This window comes from Rhipicephalus sanguineus, unplaced genomic scaffold (assembly GCF_013339695.2).
Source record: "Rhipicephalus sanguineus isolate Rsan-2018 unplaced genomic scaffold, BIME_Rsan_1.4 Seq155, whole genome shotgun sequence".
NCBI classification, from domain to species: Eukaryota; Metazoa; Arthropoda; class Arachnida; order Ixodida; family Ixodidae; genus Rhipicephalus; species Rhipicephalus sanguineus.
The window spans coordinates 19,347-29,019 of NW_023614637.1; positions in this window are offsets into that span (position 1 = coordinate 19,347).

Genomic DNA, 9,673 nt, shown 5'->3' on the forward strand with positions numbered 1-9,673 from the left:
CCGAGGTGTCTTCGTTAGGCTTACCAGAAGAACTGCTCAGATCACATAAATTGCAGCAAAATGAGCGCGATCCAGACTTCAGAAGTTGCAGCTCTTCATCAGGCCAGGTTACACACTTCGCATGAACACGTTTAGAACAACTTTCACAGCGGAAAAACTGCTGCTTACCGAAAAACGGGCAGGAGCATAGCAAGCATGCATCCCGACTGGGAGCCATGGTGCGGGACTAATAATAACAATAATAATAACAATAATAATAATAATAATAATAATAATAATAATAATAATAATCAATCATTTATTTAACGTGCCCAGGAACAACCGTAAGGTCTTTGTGCTGGCGCACGCAAAAAAAAAACAATAAAATAAACAATACAATACAGACAGTTTCAGAAATAAAAAGAGCAAAAACACGTAGACAAAGAGAACTGAACACAAAAGAGGAGGAGTAAAATAAGACAACACGAGAAATATTGACGGGTAAAAAAAAATTAGATTGCATGTATACAACTATGTGGAAACACTGAGAAGGGAAGACTTTGTAATCGTGCCACACTATGTCAAAACAGTGCAAAGCTCGGATAAAAACAATGATTGTGGACTATGAAAAACGTCAAGATCAAGAAAATTAACCTTATAGAGACTTTGTATTCTGCGAACGGTAGAGTGTTGGAAGAAGCAGGCGGTCAGCCTGCTTCTGCCATAATAATAATAATAATAATAATAATAATAATAATAATAATAATAATAATAATAATAATAATATATAATAATAATAATAATAATAATAATAATAATAATAATAATAATATCAAGCAATCATTTATTAACGTGCCCAGGAACAACCGTGAGGTCTTTGTGCAGGCCCACGCAAAAAAAAAACAATAAAAATTAACAATACAATACAGACAGTCTTCAGAAATAAAAAGAGCAAAAACACGTAGACAAAGAGAAATGAACACAAAAGCGGAGGAGTAAAATAAGACAATATGAGAAATATTGAAGGAAAATAAAAATTAGATTGCACATATACAACTATGCGGAAAGACGGAGAAAGGGAAGACTTTGTACATTGTGCCATACTATGTCAAAACAGTGCAAAGCTCGGATAAAAACAATGATTGTGGACTATGAAAAACGTCAAGATCAAGAAAATTAATATTATAAAGACTTGTATTCCGTGAACGGTAGAGTGTTGGAAGAAGCAGGCGGGTACATGAAACGGTCTGTTCTCTCTGGTTAACTTACGCGGAATTCGAAAATTAACACAATTGAGAAGTACAGGGCAGGATATGATACCGTGGACTAGCTTGTAAAGAAATAAGAGATCAGAGCGATTTCGTCGGCAGTGAAGTGATGGCAGTGATAATAATTCAGCAGTACTTGAACGAGATCCAGAGTCATTTTAGCAAAGCGATGGTTATATGCTGAGGAATTTTTTCTGGACTCGTTCAATGGTGTTACCGCTGGATTGAGCAATGCCATTCCATATCACGGACGCATACTCAAGTTGCGGAAGACATATTGCCGTGTGCAATTTGTGTAGGGCCATGGGAGACCTGAATTCTCGAGATATTCTACAAACACATCCGAGAGAACCAAGGCCCGCATAGCAGCACGCTTAACGTGAGAAGAAAAGTTTAACGCGCTGTCAACAACAACGACAAGATCACTGATTTCATAAACCTTGCATAACGGCACAGAATTGACAAAGTATTGAAATGACACGCTAGATGTTTTGCGAGTGATAGACATGAATTTTGTCTTTGAGGTATTTAGAGAAAGGTTATTGCCGTTGCACCATTCGGAAAAAGAACACAAATCTGACTGCAGCAAGCGACAGTCGTTAACTGAATGAATTTCCTTAAATATCTTGATGTCATCGGCATACAAGAGGAAAGAAGAATTACGAATGGCAAAAGAAACATCATTAACGTAAATTAAAAATAGGAGTGGCCCTAATACCGACCCTTGAGGGACCCCACTAGTCACTTTATACAAAGAAGAGGTTTGGCCATTTACGGCAACATAACAAGATCTATTGAGCAGATAGCTGTGCAAGAGATTCACAATCGACAAGTCAACGTCAAAGTTCGCAAGTTTAACCATAATCAGTGTGTGGCTGACTACGTCAAAAGCCTTGCTCAGGTCACAGTAGATTACGTCAACCTGTCCTCTCTGAGAAATAGGTGTGGAGATCTGCGTCATGAAACTAGCAAGATTTGTGGTAGTTGAGCGGCCAGCAAGGAAACCATGTTGATTTGGAATCAATGAGTTTTTCACACTAAAAGACAATATTTTGTGAAGAGCCAGTTCGAAGATCTTTGATATGGCACATAGTAGAGAAATCGGTCGATAATTAGAAACATCTGTCTTAGAGCCCGACTTAAATACTGGGAAAACACGAGCAGTTTTCCACATGCTAGGAAATGTGGAAGTGTCCAGGCAGTTATTAAATATCGTAGTCAGTACTGGGACAAATATAGTACCATATGCCTTTAGTATGGCGGAGGGGATGCCATCTGGGCCACATGATAAGGATGGTTTTAAGCGCTTAATGCATTCGCTGATAGGATTTTCATCCAGCGACAAAGCACTGGATGAGCTAACTGTCTTGGGCTGTTGTCTGATATCAGTGCTGGAGTCTGAGGCCTTATAAACGGATGAGAAATGTGTGGCAAAACAGCCAGCGACGGCATGCACTTCTACCCCCATTTGAGTCTAGTAGTCTGAAGGACTCTCCGCTTTTGCTAGACCGTTTACGTACATACTTCCAAAACTCAGCCGGCCTGTCAGAGGCGCTTTTTTCTAAGAATTCAATGTACGAACTATGATCCCGTTTATATAGGCGTTTAGAGAGAGTTCGAAAAAAGCTGAATTCTTCCTTCCACTCGCTGGATGGAGAACATTTAGATTTCCTGTGTGCGTGATCTTTATGCTTCAGTGCACTGATAAGTTCAGATGAGAACCAGTGGGGATATTTACGTTGGTGAGGTGTATACTGGGGAATAAAATTAAGCATGCTGCTCAGTACAAGCTCCGTAAACCGATCAACCTGGTCATCAACATTAGGTTTGTCAGTAACCTGTGACCACTAATAATAACTAATAATAATAATAATAATAATAATAATAATAATACTTTATTGTACACATCCATAAAAAGTACAAAGAAACGGGCCTGTCGAAGTCTCCGAAGACGTGTGTGACTAGGCCCGGCAGAGCCGGATACAGCGATGTGGTTACGCGGTCACAAAATAACTTTTTTTGTTTTTGCCAACGAACAGACGGATAATAGACTCCAGTGCTTGTTTACTGACAGTAAATAAAAATGGAGCAAAGAGGGGACAAGAGCATATATAACATAGAGGTAGACCATTCCTAATGTAATTTCACAGCTGCTTTTTTGATGTAGCCGAAAAAAACTCTTGCGGTAGTTCATTGAAGATTTTAGGGATATATACATCTCTGCGCGCTTCTCCATATCTGGTAGAAGACCTCGGTACAATAAAACGCTTTTTTTCTCTGAGTGGTCGACGCGCAACATACGGAACTTTGAAATCATCACACCAGTTGTATCTCAGAATAACCGTTCTGGTAAATAAATCCTGGAACATACAAACCCTAAATCACGAAAAATAGTATTGGCATCTAACGTACTGCCGTAAACTACACTTTTTAGGATATTACGAAGTAAACTGTCTATACGTGTTTTCCAGCGTTCTGGACAAAATGCAAAAATTGTAATACCATATCTCAGAACACTATATGCTAGCGCATGAAACTATCATTTTCTTCAATGGCAGAGGCACCAAGCTCTTTATGTTAAAAAGCAGACATGCCACACTTCTCAATTTGGAACATTTAAAGAAGCACTGGCTAAAAATCCATTCAACATAAAGAGAAGTATTTCCGCCAATGCTTCAAAGTTCCTCCGTAGCGTGGCAACAGCTAACCCATCAATTCCTGGTTGCTTATTCGGACGAAAACTAAAGATTATTCTCCTAAGATGTTCCTTCGACAGCGTGGGCAAATAGGCAGAGGCCGGAACAGATTGTTGAAATGTGCTAGTGCGTTATGAGCATGCGCATTCTTAGAAAAACGTGTGAAGAAGTGATTGAACTTATCCACCACTATCTCTGGTTTCTCGGGAAAACGATTCAAATAAATCAGTGGGCGTGATCTTTTTGCCTCGGAGATTATTTATCAATGCCCACGTCTTTGCTGAATTTTTGTAGGCTTGGTTGAATCGTTCTAAAAAATACCGCTTTTTTGCTGACCTTAAAAGAGCGACGACCCTATTCCTCGCAATCTTGTATTCCGTTTTTAAATCCTGATTTTCGGTGCTCGCCTGCTCCGCTTCCATAGCCAATCTCTGTAAGAAATAGCTCTCATTGTATCCGCCGTACACCAAGAGTAATTCTTTCTATGTTTTTTAGACATAAGTACTTGAACGCTCAAACTTTCTTAGCTGCTCACAAAACTTTTCGTAAACTATGGAATAGTTCGATTCCACAGTTAGTTGCGCCCAGTCAAATTGTGCAATCAACTGATCGAATACTTTGCTATTAAAGATCTCTATTTCCAGATGATTACTATTATTGTTTGTTTCTGTATTTCCTTCGCTCGGCAGAGGCATTTGTCCACATAGGCGACATGCCACGAAATAGTGGTCAGCTAGCTTTTGACTGATCACGCAAGACATTAATGAATAATTTGGCGCTCGAATTGCTATATGGTCGAGACAGGAATATACCAGTCTGGTCTGAATATATTCTTCCGTGTAGGGTAATTCATGGTCGATTGTAAACCATATTTTGATAATATCCCTATCGGAAAAACAGCGTTTCCAGTGCCTCCAGTGCCTTTCAGCGCACTGGGTGGCACTGGAAACGCTGTACAGTGTGCCCCAGTGTACTACAGCACGCTGGGAGGCACTGGGACAAACTGTACAGCGTGGCCAGTGCCGCCCAGTGCGCTGAAAGACGCTGGGAACACTGTACAGTGTGGCCCAGTGTCTTACAGCGCACTGGGAGGCACTGGCCACGCTGTACAGTGTCCGCTCGCGCACTGGGAACACTGGCAGCACATTAGAAAAACTCGACGCACTAAGTGGAATTCATATAAGATTTGGTATTGGGTCGCGAGAAGTCAAAAGAAAAACCTTGAAATAGTCAAAAGAAAAACCTTGAAAATATTCTATTGTGTGTCCTGTACATATCTAGCTTTAGTTTTAGTTAAGCGACGGAGGTTTGTATACGCTGAAGCAATCATCTGTCGAGCGCTCGCGTGCGCGCTTTCTCTGAAGTGTGTGATCAAGTGTCGTAAATGTAGTTCATATAACTGCATCGAAACAACTTATCATTCGCAACACAATATCACATTAGTATTAGTCTGATAATAACATCAACCTACGCTAACAGCTAGTCCTTCCATATGGGCTCGTACCGCTGAAAGTCCCACGTCACCGGCAACAGTGAGCCAATGTAACGCTCAATCTCGGAGTTTTTAGCTTCTGATTCATGTAGTCGAAGGTGCTAATATGGCCTCGCTTGAGTCGAGTATGATCGAAACTACATTCTAACGGTTATTAGATTCTTCGTAATTGAATATCCACGCTCTTCACAGCGATCGCGGCGCACGGAGTACAGCTCTAAGCCTAACGGCCGGTTCGGCTAGGATGCTGTACTGCGGCTGCATAGTACGCGGAACGTAAACAAAAAGAACAGAAAATGTGTTCGAACGGGTGACGAAAACTAAAAGCCTTCAGTGTGCAGGTCAGATGCACATTGTTGTTTACGTAGGTATGACTGACTGCTTAGCGAGCCAGTGCGATTGCCGCAACACATCTGCGGTTACGCTAATATTTTTGCGGCAGAAGGGGCCAGACAGACGTTCCGATCCTAGGCAGCACACAAAAAACAAATTAACTACCTTCCCTTAGGTTCTCGCGAACACGAAGAAACTGAAATCTGCGTTTGTAAACGAGAAAAATGAAAATACTGGCTACCGGAGGTAGTTATAACATGAAGAAAAAAGTGCCAGTGTCTCGTCTTCCAGGTGTGGTGCAGCGGTAACGTGTCAGACTCAGGGTGTATGCTGCATTAAGGTGGTGGGTTCGACTCCCGCTCGGTGTCTTTTTTTTTTCGAAATTTCTCTTTTTTTTTTGTCGCGGTGCTCGCGTATTAGCCCTAATTACGATCGGGGTATGACCACTGCTTCTAGAAACAATTTAAAAGCCCGATTTCGGCCCGTAACGGGTGGCCCAGTGTGCAGTGCGCCAGCGTCCAGTGTGCCGCGCGCAGCGTCCCAGTATCCAGCGCCACACTGGTCCAATAATCAGGTATGGCACTGGGACAGTGCCACTGGGTTTTCCGATAGGGATCGAAAGGTAATCAGATACAATAACTGAAGTAGAGTTCAATATGTTGATGTTAAGATCTCCTCCCACGCAAGTTTGATCCGCTGCTGCTTTGCCATCTAAAACATCATCTAGTTCACGCAAAAATCGTGTGACACTATTTTTAGGAGGACGATAAATGACTAGCAGAATGAGGTCCGTATTTGGCAGCGAAATTTTCATTGGCAGGCATTCAGCATTGGTGAAGCTAATGTCTAATAATGCAGTGCAATATCACATCCTAACAAACAACGCGATCCCACCGCCTCGTTGCTTTGACCTTGACATAAAATGGGCTTTGTAACCATTTAATACAAATATGTTAGTGCCATCTTCTGGTACATTGGATTCGAGTATAACAAATGCATCCACACAGTTCTTCGCCGATTCGTCTAACATTGTAAATTCATCCCAGTATTTTCGAAGGCTTCTAATATTGACGCTAACTACTGTAAAGTCGTGCTCACGGTTGATGCCAAAAACTTCTTTAAACTCAGAGAAGTTTGATACCGTGTAAAAGTTCATTGCCATATTGTTTATGAAATTTTAGCAATGTCAAGCAGGTTGTTCACTCGGATCAGAGGCGCACTTTCGTCTTTCTTCGCAAAAATCTTGCCACCCTTCACCCATGAAAATTTGTAGCCTTTTTCTTTTGCTGCCGTTCTCGTTCGCCAAAACAGATTACGGTTCAGCCTTGTCAGATTATCACTGAAGAACAGCCTAGGCAACAGACCGTTTTGGTGCAAACGCCTTAGTTTTGTTCTAGCATCAAACCACAAGTCCCTTGAGGACACCGAAGAAAAACGCACCAGTACAGTCGGGCTAGACTTGTGTTTTTTTGGCAAGCGATGAACGGCTTCGATATCACTGCTAACAAAATCTGAGAGTTTCAGTTTCGTGGCTATGTCCGATAAGACTTCTTTTAGGTTTTCCTCATGTTCGACTGGTAGCCCTTCAATTTCCATGTTGGCCTTTCTGCTATATTGTTCGCGTTCATTTAGATCCTGTTGAAGCTGCTGAATTGTTTCTGCTTGCGTTTTCAGTTCAGATTTCAGTTCAGCGATCTGGGTCTCCCGCGCGGCTTCCCTTTCTTTGCTGGCTGATAGCTGCGCCAGGACCAAATCGTACTGTTTTGCCATGAAAGAAACAGTTTCTTATAGATCCTTCACTGACGTAGTTCCTTTTGTGAATTCAGCTTTTAGGAGAAGCAAGGAGTCAACTTTCCCATATAAGGTCAGCAAAGCACCCAAACTATCTTTAATATCTGCTAGCTCTGACACAAGCCCAGATTCTGAGGATTCTCCTGGCGGAGTCGTTCCCGCTGCCAGCGGGCCCGCCCCCCCACGTTGCTTCGCCGCACGGCATGTACTGCATACCCATGACTCACGTTTACTTTGACTCTTCGCCGCGAAAGTATTTTGAGCTACCCCAGAGCATTGCGTTCCCAAATGATAAGGGTTCCCACATTCCACACACTTCAAAAAACGACCGTCATCTGGTAGTGCCTTGTTACAAGCGATACAACTATCCATAGCGCCACAAAACAAGATGCACTCTGCAGTCAGCGGCCAACAAATGTTTGTTAGTTTTACAAGGTGAACATTGTACCTGTAAAATATTGCCACGCCCACTTCTTGTCTTGTTTTGATGTATTCGGGTTTGACCGGCAGGGACGGTTATCAACGCTCGACGCTGTCCGCGAAGTAGTGTTCTAGAAGCGTCGCGATTGTAGTAGATCGGTTTGTTAAGATTGCGCCCCGCACGCGAATGTTCCAGTTTTGTCTAGAGATAACGCCGCCACCAGCGATATTGCTGGAAAGTTCGATAGCGCCTGTATAAAAGCCGACGCGCTTGATCGCTTGTCAGTTGATTGACGGACGACGCCCCGTTCGCCGCTATCATTGTACAGCGTGCATTGCTGTAGTTCTAGTTCTCATTTTCCGGCCACAAGTTCGGCCAAATAAACATTTTCATACTACAAACGCCGACTGCTGTATTCGTCGACGTCACGACCACGTGACATCTGGTGGAGGTGCTGGGTATCGATCCCAGTACCTCTCGCGTGCCAAGCGAGGACGGAGGACGTGCCGAGACTGTCAGCGACGGAAGACGCCGCCCACAAGACCAGCAGGCTTCCTTCAGCCGATCGAGCCTCCTCGGCGACCATTCCAGCAGATCGGGATGGACCTCCTGGGGCCGTTCCCAACGTCGACTTGCGCAAATAAATGGATCGTCGTGGCTACCGACTACCTCACCCGCTACGCCGAAACAAAAGCCCTGCCCAAAGGCAGTGCCGCTGAGGTAGCCAAGTTCTTCGTTGAGAGCATCGTCCTTCGACACGGCGCCCCAGAGGTTCTCATCACCGACAGAGGTACGGCGTTCACGGCTGACCTAACTCAGGCGATCTTGGAATACAGCCACACAAGCCATCGCCGCACCACCGCGTACCACCCACAGACCAACGGCCTCACCGAGCGTCTAAATAAGACCATCGCTGACATGTTGGCCATGTACGTCGACGTCGAACACAAGACGTGGGACGCCATCCTTCCGTACGTGACCTTCGCGTACAACACGGCCGTACAGGAAACGACGCAGATGACGCCATACAAGTTGGTCTACGGGCGGAGCCCGGCAACGACGCTCGACGCCATGCTACCAAACGTGACCGACGAGGAAAACATCGACGTGACCACCTACCTACAGCGCGCCGAAGAAGCACGACAGCTCGCCCGCCTACGGATAAAGAACCAGCAGACGACTGACAGCCGCCGCTACAACCTTCGACGACGCCACATGGAATACCAACCCGGTGACCGTGTATGGGTATGGACGCCAATACGCCGACGAGGACTTAGTGAGAAGCTTCTTCGACGATACTTCGGACCATACAGGGTACTTCGACGCCTCGGCGCACTCGACTATGAGGTTGCCCCTGACGGCATTACGAACTCTCAGCGGCGCCGTGCGCGACCTGAAATCGTCCATGTCGTGCGCCTTAAGCCGTTTATTGCGCGTTATCGAACCTGGGGACTCTATTTTTTCCTTCGTTATTGTAATTTATTTGTGTATGCACTTGTTTTGTTTTTTTCTCTTCTATGTTCTTTCATAAGCATCGGGACGATGCTTTTTCAGAGGGGGGCAATGCCACGCCCACTTCTTGTCTTGTTTTGATGTATTCGGGTTTGACCGGCAGGGACGGTTATCAACGCTCGACGCTGTCCGCGAAGTAGTGTTCTAGAAGCGTCGCGATTGTAGTAGATCGGTTTGTTAA